Genomic DNA, 14,219 nt, shown 5'->3' with positions numbered 1-14,219 from the left:
TGAAGAAAACAATCATCCCGATGCCTACATAAAACGTCAAGGAAGATTTTATTCAAAACTATTGCAAATACGAGAGAAAGATGGAACCCAATTCCAAATGTAATAGGGACAGATGAGAACGAACAGGTAATGGGCTGGGTGGGGACGTGGGTGGAACATTAAGTTGGTGGAGAGAATTTGATTGGCTGACAAGGATGGAGGACTTTTTTTTTTTTTTTTTGGTATTTATGTAATTTTGAGAGAGAGACAGACAGACAGGCAGTGGGAGAGGGGCAGAGGAGGAGAGGGAGAGAATCCCAAGTAGGCAGCCCAGAGCCCAGTGTAGGGTTCATACCCACGACCCATGAGATCATGACCTGAGCTGAAATCAAAAGCCAGATGCTCAACTGACTGAGCTACCCAGGTGTCCCAGGCATGGAGGAAATTCTTGAAAAACTGGCTCAGCAGCCCAGGGACTGGGACTGACTAAACTTTAGTCAAGGAGAGAAGATAATCCCTTCTCTCCTTTAAGGAAAGAAGAGTCATTAGTCTTTCCTCTGGACGATATAAGTCCCTTTCTTACTTGGTCATCTTTTGTTTGTGAAGAACCAGGTGAATCTTCTGTTGAGACTTAGTCCTAGAGGGTTCTTCCTGGAGGGTGTGAGCCACCAGACATCTTAAGAGGACCTACTTTTTAAAAATACTTGGCTGCATTTTGTGAAGGTGGGAATTTGTTCTTAGAAGGACAATGGATTGACATCACACACACACACACACACACACACACACACAAAGAGGGTATATCAATCGGGATTCAACCTGAGAAACTTAACCAGTAGGGTGGATATATGTTCATGCATTTATTGCAAGGTTGATGTGATGGTGGGGGCTGGCTATGTCCAAAATCCATCAGGGGATAACACTGTGAAGGGTAGATCCCACACGGGCTGGAGCTGGGGGTTGCAGGAGGGATTTTTCCCCTCCCAGGGAAGTCCCAGACCTGCTTTTAAGGTTTTCCGATGGATTGAATCAGGTCCACCCAAATTATCCAAAATAATCTCCCTTACTTAAAGTCAACTGATTAAGAACACCTAGGTGAGTATTTGATTGAATAAATGGGAACTGTAGATGAGCCAGTGCAGGGTGGGGCAGGGTGGGGGGGGGAGGGGGACACCACCACCACCAAAGCTAACGAAACTTTGCTTTAAAAAATGCAAACCTGGGGGCGCCTGGGTGGCGCAGTCGGTTAAGCGTCCGACTTCAGCCAGGTCACGATCTCGCGGTCCGTGAGTTCGAGCCCCGCGTCGGGCTCTGGGCTGATGGCTCAGAGCCTGGAGCCTGTTTCCGATTCTGTGTCTCCCTCTCTCTGTGCCCCTCCCCCGTTCATGCTCTGTCTCTCTCTCTGTCCCCAAAATAAATAAACGTTGAAAAAAAATTAAAAAAAAATGCAAACCTGGAAATAAGGCAAAAGAGATAATAGTGTGACCCTCTAATGCCACGTCAGAGCATTTTCTCATATGTCCTCAAGAGGATCGTCGGACTCTCTCAGGACTGTAACTGGGTTTGACCAACAACCGATTCGGACGCAAACATTTCACGGTCCTGTAGAGCTATGGACAAACGCGTGGAGAACTGGTGATGTGTGACGATGTTTTCTTTCCTTCTGCTTGGGAAAGAAATAACCCCGAAGGCTTTATTGCCCTGCAGGACCTCTCCCTAGTTTTGTACCTAACGTGGCGGTCTTCCCTTCGCATTTGTCCATGCGTTATAGAAATCCTAGTGTCTCCTCCTCCAGAAAACCACTTCTGTCATTCTGCTGGCTTCCCCAGGAGAGACTTAAATGAAACTCTGACATGCAGTCATTATCTATTTGTTTGAAAATGATGTTTTTAACGATTGGACAATGACGCTCCGACAGGCCCGGAAGGGGGGTGTAGTCACGGATGGGTGGTTGGGTAGGAAAGAGACCTTGGAGAGAGAGAGAGAAGGGGGTAGCTGTTTGTGTATGAAGGGGTAAGTTTCAGTCCAAACGAGGTAGAACAGGTCTCACTGGCTGGCTGGAGACAGACCCGTGGAATGTAGTTCTTGAGAGGGTAAGGACAGACTTTGCTAAGCCTCTGAGGAGGCTGAACTAACCAGCAACAATTTTCCATGCCCTTCCTTCCCACCAACCCCCAAACCGGAGAGCGTGAGAGAACATTCTCACACAGCTTCTGTGTAAACCAAACAAGGAGCCCTCCACAGTGGTACCGCGACCGTGGTTGAATTGAAGGTCAAAGGCAAGCGATACTCGGGACGGTCTCATCCAGTGCCTTTTAGGTTCTGAAATTTCCACCACCGGTTGTTCCTTGGGCTTCAGGCTTTGACAGACATGATTCAAAGCAAGGGGTTATCAATCCTTCCCAAAGGCTTCTTCTTAATTGCTTTTATCATGTAAATGGATCCCATATCAGGACACGGGGTGTAAAATACAGGTAACCAAATTTACTCCTGGAGCCATTTTAAAGTGTGTAATTCAGTGGCATTAGGTGCCTTCGCAGTGTGGTGCCGCCCTTGCTGCTGACTAGTTCCCGCACATTTCCATTAACCCAGAAGGAAAGAAACCCTCTACCCATGAGAGAGTCCCTCCCCCCTTTTCCCCTTCTCGTAGCCCCTGGCGACGACTTGCTTTTTGTCTCTATGCCTTGTACACTGCTTTATTATGGTCCTCAACACTCACATGTTGAACCCTAACCCCCGGGGGGATTAGGAGGTGAGACCTTCAGCATGTGATTAAGTTTAGATGAGGTCATGAGGTTGGGACTCCATGATGGGATTAGGGTCCTTAGAGAGATTAGAGGGTCCTAGGAGAGATTAGAGCTCTCTGCCCTCTCCGCCGTGTGGGGACACAGCCAGAAGGCAGCTATCCACAAGCTAGGAAGTGGGTTCTCACCACGCGTTCAATCTGCAGACACCTTGACCTTGGATTTCCAGTCTCCAGAACTGTGGGAAGAAAATGTCTACTGTCGTTACAGCAGCCTGAACTAAGATTACAGATTTGCCTGTTCTGGAGACCTCATACATCCATGGCCTTTTGTACAGTATGAGTATTTTTTCCATTTTTTATTTATTTGAGAGAGAGAGAGAGAGAGAGAGAGAGAGAATCCCAAGCAGGCTCCATGCTCACCACTGAGCCCAATGTGGGGCTCGATCCCACGACCGTGGGATCATGACCTGAGCTGAAATCAAGAGTCGGGCACTCAGCTGACGGAGCCGCCCACGCGCCCCCATGGTACAAGCATTTTTGATGAAAGGGAAGGGAATGACTGGAGAGCCCAAGTCCACAGAGGAGAAAGAACAGAGAGTGAGACTCGCGAGCATGGGATACGGTCAGAGGCCGCCTTAGAGCCCCTCTGCAGGTCAGGAAGGAGAGGCATGGTGGCAGAGTCCCCGTGAACTGTGTTGACTTCATTGGCCCATCTCCGTACATGGCTTCCAAAATGAGTTACAAAGGGCCAGGGTGAGCGTCTTACGGTGCAGGTGTGACTTTTATGAAGACCAAATAAAAGTGGCCCTAGTCCCCGAGCCTCCTGGGAGAGCATCATTCAGAGAGGTGGGCAGGCACCTGCCAGGGCGGGTCCGTACCCAGGCTCTGCGCTCTGTGACCCCACCTTCTCCCCCACAAATCTCTCTTCCCTCTGTCTGGCCCTCCCAACGGCAGCATGGCATTCCACAGGGTGAATTTGCACCCCCCGCCCGCAGCTACTCAAACCCACAGCGGAACTTCCGGGCAATCTGAAGCCCTGCTTGTTTGCCACCATCCAGGCAAAGCACATGGGAGCCCTTTCGGGATCCAAGCATGTTACAATCAAGCCACTCCAGGCGCGGGCCTCTAATAGTACAGTAATCAGTGGTAATCACCCATACAGTTTATGTACAGGAGGGCCTAATAGGATGCATGCCTCTGTGGTGAATACATTTTCATTTATAGGACTAAACGCAGGCATACATTACCTGTTTAATTAAAAACAAAATTCTCCAGCCAACAATTTGCTCCCTCTCCTGGGTGCATGCTACATACATTAGCGATGTTTCCTTTAAATCTACTGATTACGTATTCCTCAAGTAACTTGTCATTGTGTGTGACCGCCTGCAGTGTCTGAAGGGAAACCCTTGCTCCTGGCTTCTCTGTGCTGAGACATCAGGGTCCCCGCGTGTTGCTTGAGTGCAAACATGGGACCCAAGTGCAGATACGTAGATGGGTGACGGTCCCCGTTAAGTAGGATGCCAGAGGGCAGTGGCCGTCCGGTCCGGACAAGGGAAAGGCACTGGGAGCTCACTCTTTTTTTTAATGAGTTTTCCAAATGTTCATTTATTATTTTGACGGGGGGAGGAGCAGAGAGAGAGAATCCCAAGCAGGCTCCGTGATGTTAGCACAGAGCCCGACGCGGGGCTCGATCTCACAGACAATGTGATCATGACCTGAGCAGAAATCAGGAGTCAGACGCTTCAACAGCTGAGCCACCCAGGCGCCCCTGGCAGCTCACTACTTCTAGGAGTTTTAAATACTTCTCGCGTATTTGCCAGATTATCTTCTCCTTGGCCCCTATCTTGGATGTAACCAGACACCATGTGTGCAGGTTTGCGATGGTTTTCTCATTGAAGGAAAACAGGTGTCTCCAACACATAGATGACGTATTGACAGTCTTGCTGAGCCCTATGCGTGAAAAGTTGGACGGGGGTTGAAAGGACTGAAGAAGGTGGCATCGCCAGCTGTCGCCCAGCCTTGAAAACGTCTGGGTGCCCTCCTCCGTGATGTCCTTGTTTTCAGATGCCCTGTGCTTCTGACCGCGAATGCTCCCCTTCCACAAATGCATGCATTTACAGAAAAACCGTGGATTGCAAGTAACTTATGCGGCGAGTTTTCTGCAAGACGAGCAAACATTTCTAATACATCTCGAGTCGATAAACAAGGGGTGTCTTGCAATACGAGTCGTACGTGATGCCGAACGTCACATGATCACAACTGAGCCAATGGTTCTTGACATTCGCTGTGATATATGAGTTCTTTGGATTACAAGCATGTTTCTGGAATCAATCATGCTCACAGACCAAGGTTTTACCGCGCTTACGTGATGAGCATGAAGAACAGAAGAGTTCCATCTTCAAAGAGCTCCAGGGTTGGGGTGGGAAGGAGAGGACTCAAAAGAATAGTCCAGTAACTTTGTGTCTTTTCCACCGCTGTTCACGAAACAAGAGTGGAGGTTATTTGAAAGAATGATTCAACGGGCTTCCATTTATGGAAAGACGAAGTCCTGGGGATGAAAGGCACAACATAGGGAATAAGGTCAATGGTGTGGCGATTGTGCTGTGTCATGACAGAGGGTAGCCACACTTTTGAGCACAGCATAATGTGCAGACTTGTCAAATCACTGTGCTGTATTCCTGAAGCTAATGTAACGTTGTGTGTCAGCTGTACTCAAGTGTGAAAAATAATAATGATAAAAATAAAAAGGATAATAAAAGTTGAAAAATAAAAGGATGATTGAAGAACAAGATAATACCGTTAATGCAGGATGAAACAGGGGTATACGGGGTGGGGGGAGGGGTAAAAATGGCGGACTCAAAATGGAGGCAGGAAGGGAGAATATGAAGGAATATGGACTTTGGATTCACACAGGTCCAGATGGAAAACTAAGGTTCACGGCTTTATAGGCATTTCTTGAACTTCTCCTAGCTTCTGTTTGCTTATCTACAGATAAGCAAGAGTAACCAAGAGTATATAAACCAAGAGTAACAAGTCTGGCAAGATAATATCTGGATGTGTTGACAGAAGCATATTCCTTGTCTTTCCTCCCTCCCTGCTCACCCCCTTCAGTTTACTGCACTCCTGGCCCTTCCTCATGTAGTTGGTGTGCAGAAAAGAGTTAACATTATAGGCCTAAATGCTCAACTTGGAAAGACCTGCTTGGGAGGTTGACCCTTGGCTGTCATCTGGAAACTTGGATTTAACCTTGATTGTTGCTGCATTGAACGGGCATGAGGGAATGGAGAGGCTCCAGGTTCGTTTTCTGAATTGTGATTCGAATGCTCAACTGCATGGGCGAGGTGGTTGTTGACGAGGATGGGAGATCTAGGATCTGGTTTGGGGGAAAGACAATGAGTTCAACAGCTGTGATCCTGAGTTTCAGCAACCTCTGCGATGTGGTGAGGTCTGTATGTGGTGTGGAATTCAAGGAGGTGGTCCAGGATGGGAGATACAGCAATGGAAGTAGTCAGAGTATACCTGGAGAGTCAGTATTACCAAATGGCCGAGAGCTGCCGGGTCCCTGAACCCACATTGACCAGAAGTGATTCTTGCTTTGCCGCTTAACTCACTTCTTGGCCTTGGGCAAGATATTAACCTCTCTGTGTTTCAGCTTACTCACTTAGATCATGAGATATTGATGGTCAATACCTACTTCTCAGGCGGCTGTGAACATTACAAGTGTTAGTGTGCACAAAGCTCCCGGAAGAGTCCCTTGCATATCAGCAAACTTAAGGAAAGAAAGAGAAGAGAAAGATCCAATGTGGAACCTTGCCGTCCTCTTGATCCTTAACATGTGGGTGAAGGAAGGGCCCAGCCTAGCTTGTGGGCAAGATGCCATCAATGTGATGGTGAGAACCTAGGAGAAGTTATCACAGAAGCTAAGGGGCGAGAGAGTAAGTCGCTAAAGGAAACAAAAACCAGCATCAGATGTCTCAGATGTCCAGTAAGTTAAGGACTGAATAAGCACTTGCTTATTTACTCACGTGACAAATATTTTTTTCATGTTTATTTATTTTTGAGAGAGAGGGGGTGAGAGAGAGAGAATGTATGAGCCAGGGAGGGGCGGAGAGAGAGAGGAGGGGGACTGAGGATCTGAAGCGAGCTCCACACTGACAGCCGAGAGCCCGACGCGGGGCTCAAAACCATGAACACTGAGATCATGACCTGAGCCAGAGTCAGACGCTTAACCTACGGAGCCCCCCGGGCAGCCCATCACTTGACAAATATTAACATGTTTGCTTGGAGCCAAGCAACAAAAAATCCCAGCTCTCACGGAGCTCACATTCTCACCGGAGGATGCGGACGTGGTCAGAAAAGAGAAGCGAATTGCGTGTTTTGGCAGAAGTCCCATGGAGACAAATAAATCAAGAAAAAGACACGGGAATGCCCGGGAGGGGACGCATTGCTATTTTCTATTGGAGCAGGTCGGTATTGTAAATTGATGGATTTAGAGAAGGTCGCACAGAAAAGGGGGCATTTGAACAGACTATTAGTGACCTTAGGTTGTAGCTGTTTGTGGAGTAAATGAGAGATAAGGAAATGGAAGCAGAAAGCATGAAGTGCTATTTCAAAAACTGGACCTTGGAAAAAGAAGGAGTGATATCGGATGTAGCTGGAGAGGGACTCAAGGTCAAAGGAGAATGTGTATTTCAAAATGAAAAGACTTTGGCCTATTCATGATGACGCCCATTTTCGAGATGAGAAAATTAAGGGGGGAGAAGCAAAGCCTTGCTCAAATGTCCACCGCGCCGGAAAGTGACAGAGCCAGAATGCAAAGCCAGGGGGGCTAGGATGCCGAGAGCCCGCAAGATCCCGTTGTAGATGGCTTTCGCACACAGCCTCATCGACGGATGTCTAAGAATGTGCTGCCTGCCACCTCAGCCAAGGTGTGAATGTCATTCGACATCTTTCTCGGTGTCTGTCCAGCTATGTCCCTCATTCCCCACTGGGGATGGTCAACATCCATACCTCTTTCCCTAAAACCACTTGTCTGCTGCTGGAACGCAGGCAGGCAGGGTTAAGGGATTAGAATATATTGTCAAGAAAGTGTTTAAGGTAAGGGGCCCTTGAGTTTGGGCGGGATAGAGACACAATCATGCCCAGGAACATAGGGAGAGAGCCCAGGTCTCACACGCGATCAAGCTGATCAAGGACCAGGAAGTGTAGGTGGGATGTTTCTGGAAGGTGATTAGACAGGCCTTTGCACTGGGGGAAAGTTTTAAGCAAAGGGTGCAGAGTTATTAAAACCTAAATTGCAGCTTAAACTATGTACAAAGCTATTCCCATAGTTTGCATTTCTTTGAAGTTTCTCTAAAACTTTTAAATCTTCCATTCCTCATTTTGCTACACTTCCAACTTGGGCATCTTTTTGTTTTTAATTTTTTTTCTTTAACGTTTGTTCATTTTTGAGAGACAGAGAGAGACAGAATGCAAGCAGGGGACGGGCAGAGAGAGAGGGAGACACAGAATCGGAAGCAGGCTTCAGGCTCCGGACTGTCAGCACAGAGCCCGACGTGGGGCTCGAACTTACGAACCTTGTGATCATGACCTGAGCCAACGCCAGACGCTCAACCAACTGAGCCACCGAGGCACCCCCATCTTTGGCGTCTTTAATCTCTTTTTGATCCCCCACTGAAGACCTGAACCTTCTCTCCTACACCTCACCTAGCCCACAGCTTGACATGTGAGGGAATTTCTATTTCTGCCCTCCAGCTTTGGGCAGAACCAGTAAGAAGCGGTCCCAGAACTCTACTGGAATAGATGACACAGTTGACCCTCCCTGTGTCCCTTGCATCACATATGCAGATATAACTTCTGTTCATCTAAATACATCTTCCTTTATCCTAAAAGGGAAATACCAGGGGAAAAAAAAAAAAAAAACCTTCATTAGTTTAACCTAAAAGGACTGGTATGGAATTTGTATTTTTTTTCCTTCATTATTATTTGTTTTAAACGAAAGTCTTCCTAATTTCTTTTATTTTTTAAATTTTAATTTAAGTTTTTATTTTAGAGACAGAGCGAGTGAGCAGGGGAGAGGGACAGAGAAAGAGAGAGAATCTTTTTTTTTTAATTATTTTTTTAACGTTTGTTCATTTTTGAGAGACAGAGAGAGACAGCACGAGCGGGGAAGGGGCAGAAAGAGGGAGACACAGAATCTGAAACAGGCTTCAGGCTCTGAGCTGTCAGCAAAGAGCCCGACGTGGGGCTCGAACTCACAGACTGTGAGATCCTGACCTGAGCCGAAGTCGGACGCTCACCCGACTGAGCCACCCAGGCACCCCGAAAGAGAGAGAATCTTAAGGAGGATCCATGCCCCTCACAGAGCCCGATGTGGGGCCCGATCCCACAACCCGGTGATCGTGACCTGAGCCGAAATCAAGTCAGGCACTTAAGAGACTGAGCCACCCAGGGGCCCAATGATACAAAATTCTAAGTTGTCATGGTTTATAACATTTTCAGATGTCTTATACTTGGTCCCATGGCAAATTGGATTCAGTGCTTAATTCTAGTATCGTGGCCAACCTTTCATCATTGTTCACTTCTTGGCTTAAGTTTATTCTTTGGTGGTTTATTTAAGAAAGGTTCATGGGGACGTTATTACGTAAGGCCTTGGAAGACCAAAGATGTTCGTGCTTTATAGTTGAGTGACAGCTTGGCTGGGTATGAATTCCTTAAATTACACTCTGTTGATATTGCTCAAGTGGTTTTTGTCTTGTTTTGCTTTGGTTTTAGTAATGAACTTGGTATAGAACGATAGGAGGCCATTTGGGTTTTTCTTTCTCTCTACATAGAAGAAATTTGCTATTTTTTGCTTGTCTTCGCTTTTGCCTTCTTTCTTTATCTTTGAAGTCTGGTAAGTCCACACAGGCACACTGAGTGTTAGCTACTGTTCTTTTTATCGATGCTGCCTGATTCCATATCAATCATTTCTTTTCTAATCCAGTGGTAAACACTTCAGACCTCAGTCCAAAGCTGGGGGTTAGTTAACAGGATGTCCATTCTTGGTGGCCCCTGAATTGGACCCTGATATATTAATTGTTTTTTTTTTTGTCCGATATGTATTGCTAAAAAGTTCTTTTTATATATGCTCCCCAAATATCCATCCTATAATTGTCAAACATCCTTTCCAGTTTCCAATCAATCAAAAAATGTATTGGGTGTCTACTCTGGGCCTCCAGTTATGTTAAGCCCTGCTAAAAGATAAACTGAGGCATATTCAGATTTTCAAGAGTTTATGTGAGCAAAAAGGGATTCAACTTGAATCAAGCCGTATCCCATCTAGTGGGTAGGAAAGGTGTTCCAAGGAGCTGTACAAAATGAAAAACTTTTATAGGCAGAGGGAGCTGGAGCAAGGAGAAGAGGCGGGGTGGTTATTGGAAGGTCATGTTCCTTTAGGGGATCATCTATTGGGCAGATTATCTGCGTGGTGCTAATCAGGTGATTCCTGACAGACTGATCTAAGATTCCATTCCTGGGAGAACTGAAATTGTGGGTAAGTCGGTTTGGTGACATAGTACTTAGCATAAGTGACTCCATTTTGGACTGGTTGTCTTGTTTTTGTTTTTTTGTTTTTTTTTAACAGCATTAAAGGGGATAAATGTTATTTTTTTTAATGTTTATTTATTTATTTTCAAGAGAGAGAGAGCACAAATGGGGTAGGAGCAGAGGCAGGGAGACACAGAATCCGAAGCAGGCTCCAGGCTCCGAGCTGTCAGCACAGAGTCTGACGCGGGGCTCGAACCCACAAACCAGGAGATCATGACCTACCTGAGCCAAAGTCGGGCGCTCAGCCAACTGAGCCGCCCAGGTGCCCCAAGAGGATAAATACTCTTAAGAGATCCTAAACCTTGTGGGGACATAGAAAGCAATTATAAGTTTTATTTCAGATTTTGTTGCTACTTACTGTAATTACAACGAGAGCTTAGTTGAGGAGACAAAGGTGAGGCAGCTTCGCGCAAGCGGTAAATTTTGAATTGGAAGATGCGTGGGTAATATTTGGATGAGTGAATGGAGAGAGAAATGACATCCCAGGTAAGTCATGGTGAGGACAGTGAAAATACTTTTTATATTAATTCAGAATCGGCACATAGTAAGGACACTAGCAGGAGACTGGGTTCGCTTCAGGAAGACCAGGGTATAAGACAGAAGGCTCCACATACTATGCAAACGAGGTGGGCCAGTGGTGGCTGGTCTTTACTGGCAGACCCAGGGCGAGGCAAACCTTTTGGGGCATCGCAGACGATGGAAATAAATGATGGCAAGTTCCAGATGTTGAGTCAGTCCAGTAGGAGTGGTTCCTCACGTTGCTTTGGATCATGAACAAAAGGAAGGGAGAAGCATCCCGAGCAGAGCACAGAAAAGTGAGCTTAGTGCTAAGTGCTGAGGCCAGGATGGAAGGGGATAGACAGCGCTTGTCATTTGAGGTCTGCGTTTGTAAGGATCGGGTTTTTGTTTTTTGTTTTTTGTTTTTTGTTTTTTGTTTTGAGATGGGCAGCCTGAGATGATGACTTCACATAATTGAGGCAATATTTCAAGTGATATACGCATGTTCCTGCTGGATAGATCTTCTTCTCTAACTAGCCATCATCCTATTTTATAATGTTATCATATTTTTAATTATAGTCTACATACTTGTTTACGGCTATTTGCCGTATATCCAGGGTGACATTATGATAAATTAGTTTTTAGCCATTGTCTCTGACTGCTCTTGGCTACAAACTGGGCCATAAATATGGCACCTGAGAATGCTTGTTCAGATTATTTATCACGCTGGTGGGCGACCTCCATAGCAATGGCCCGAGGCAGAATGGCCTGACTTACAGGAACCCTTGGAGGGGGAACGTCTGCATCCACACTACGAGGCTCTCACATTAAAACGTGTCTGGGAGCAGTGTCGACTGCTTGCGTGACCGAATATTTAGGGAAGGGTGTGGTACCGGGGCTCCTGCCTCTCCCCTGATGGCTGTGGCTGTTGGGCCACGTAGGGTGAAAGGTGGTTGGTAAACCAAGAAGAAGGAAAGAGAAAAAGCACCTGGAACTGTGGCGTGTACATAGGAAGTTTCAGGAAATGGTAGCGTCTCTTCTCCCTTCTGCCCGGGCAGAGGGAAACGGACCAGAAATGGACAATAGCAGCTTACTGAGATGCCTCATGTTGGCTACCTCCGAGTGCAGCCAGAGTCCATACGAAACATCCAGCCGGGCAGGAGTCTCATGTTGTTTCTCTTACTTGTCCAGCTGTGGCTTGCCTGTGTTAGGAACGGGGCTCCTGCCCGGTCCACTTGGGCCAGATCCCATTTACGGTATCGGTTGTAAGAGCTGCTTGAATTTGTTGAGCGTGTGTCATAATGTGCCAAGTGCTTTCTACGAACCGTATCATGGAATCCTCATATAGGCGCATGAAGACGAGACACAGAAGCGTGGAGCCTTTTTGCTCGAGGTCACCGTGTAGGCACACCTGTGGAGCCTGGGTGAGAGTCCACGTTGGCACGACTCCAAATCCCATGCCTCTCACCATCTGTTTCTCTTCCGGCTCTGGCTTTGTTCTCATGGAATAGAGTATCGGCCCCGGGAGCCCAGGTCCCCAGCGATCAGTTTTCCTATCCCTCTACAACAGAATTTCATTTCTGTGTCATCAATATCTGTGGCTCCGCCCTCAACCCTTCCACTTGCTTTGCTTCCCGGGCCTCCACGAAATGTCACTCTATGGCTGCCATTTGGGAAAGAGACACAAGAAAAGAGGTGTCCTGGGCTTCAGTGGTGCCAACCGCCCACGTACGATGGAGAGACGGTTAAGTGGCTACCTCGTGACAGCCAGCTGCACTGGAATGATACAACCAGGAAAAGGAAGAGGAACAGAGATTATAGCGATAATGGCACTGGGTATATGGAGGCCATCACTGGAGAAGTGCAGATGCCAGTTCCTGTCTTGGAAGAAAAAGGCAGAACTAAGGGGCAAAGTTATGTCTAGCGAAGGATGCCGAAAGCCAAGTAAGTCCTTGCCGTTCAATAGGGTCAGTAACTGGGAAGTCAGGGGACGTATCGGAAACAAATAAGGGGCAGCCTATCGACTACTGGTGGGTAATGAGCCTCTGGCTTGGGCTTCATTTATAGGATTAAGTGTCTTCCTACTTACGAGCTTGGCAAGTTTAGGGACCCTCTTAGCCGTCGAAAATTACCTCCATAAGCACTTGAACTTACGTAGCCAGAGATCTGGATTATTGCCTCTTCTTGTTCCAAAGCTTAAGAACAAGATTGATGCCCCATGGCCCTCCACGGAGCTTGGAACCACCCTACTTGCATAGTCGGTGTTTAATAAATGACGCTGTTGACCTCTGTGGATAAAGAATAGCACCAATTTCATGCCCTACCCCCCACGTCCCTCAGGGGAAAATTGTAATGTTGCACATGGGAGCAAAAAGGGTACCAAAGGGATGTTTGACATTTTAAGAGCCGATTTCAGATGCTCAGAGACGTCTAGCGAGGCATTGCGTTTCTGCCCTAGCAACATCTATGATATATTCACAGCAGGTAGCATCCAACAAAACCCTGCCATCACACGGGGTTAGCTATTTGAAGGAGGCAGGTCAGAATTCCAACAAAAGTTTTGGCAACAGAGAAGCGTGGAACACAGAATCCCTTGCTGACTGAACCAAATCCCTGGACACAGAGAGAGAACAACTGAAGGGACGCTCTGATGAAATAAACCAGCAATCGCGCTCGGAGAGCCAGACGGCTGGAAAGAGCATTGCCCCCACCCTTACAAAACAAAGCAAGAAATCTAGACACGTTGAAAATGTATTGCTTTTCTTGAGTGCATCAAAAAAGCCCAGCAAAGGTGGGAGAGAGATGGCAGGAGAGAGATGGGTATTTGCAGGGAGGAATGGGATCTTAGCTTCCGGTTACCTGGGCACGTGTCACTTGATGTCTCATAAATGGGTAAGCAGATTCGGCTGGGACTGTTTCCATATTGCCGAAACTTGTTAGTGCAGGCTGGTGTGCGAGTCGGGCATCCTTGGAAACTGCAGACATGGGCAAGTTCATGCTATAGTGCTCTCTGGGGGGGGGGGGGAACTCAAAGCCAAGTGGGTGACCTCATGCTACATAGGAAAAATCATAGGGAAAAATAGGGATCATAGGGAAAAATCATGTGGCAGATTAACCCACATCCTATACACAGGAGGCTGCTAGAGGAATCCGAAACTCCCGACGTGCTGAGCATACCCATAGCGAGGACCAAAACCCAGGCCAGTTGGGTTGGCATTCAGCCCCCCCTCCTAACTAGGCGAACAAAAATCTCCACGCTAACAGCTTAGCCGATAGAAAGGCATCATCTCCAAACACGAAAAATATTTCTCTCAGTACTGACGGTCCCACCTAACATACGTGGTCTTCCGCAGTTATGGGGCATATAAAAAGGGAAGAGAAAATACAGTCTGAAAATACGAAGCAACCC

Source organism: Leopardus geoffroyi, chromosome E3, assembly GCF_018350155.1.
Source record: "Leopardus geoffroyi isolate Oge1 chromosome E3, O.geoffroyi_Oge1_pat1.0, whole genome shotgun sequence".
NCBI classification, from domain to species: Eukaryota; Metazoa; Chordata; class Mammalia; order Carnivora; family Felidae; genus Leopardus; species Leopardus geoffroyi.
The sequence above is the reverse complement of the archived record's forward strand: the minus strand, read 5'-3'. Positions refer to the sequence as shown.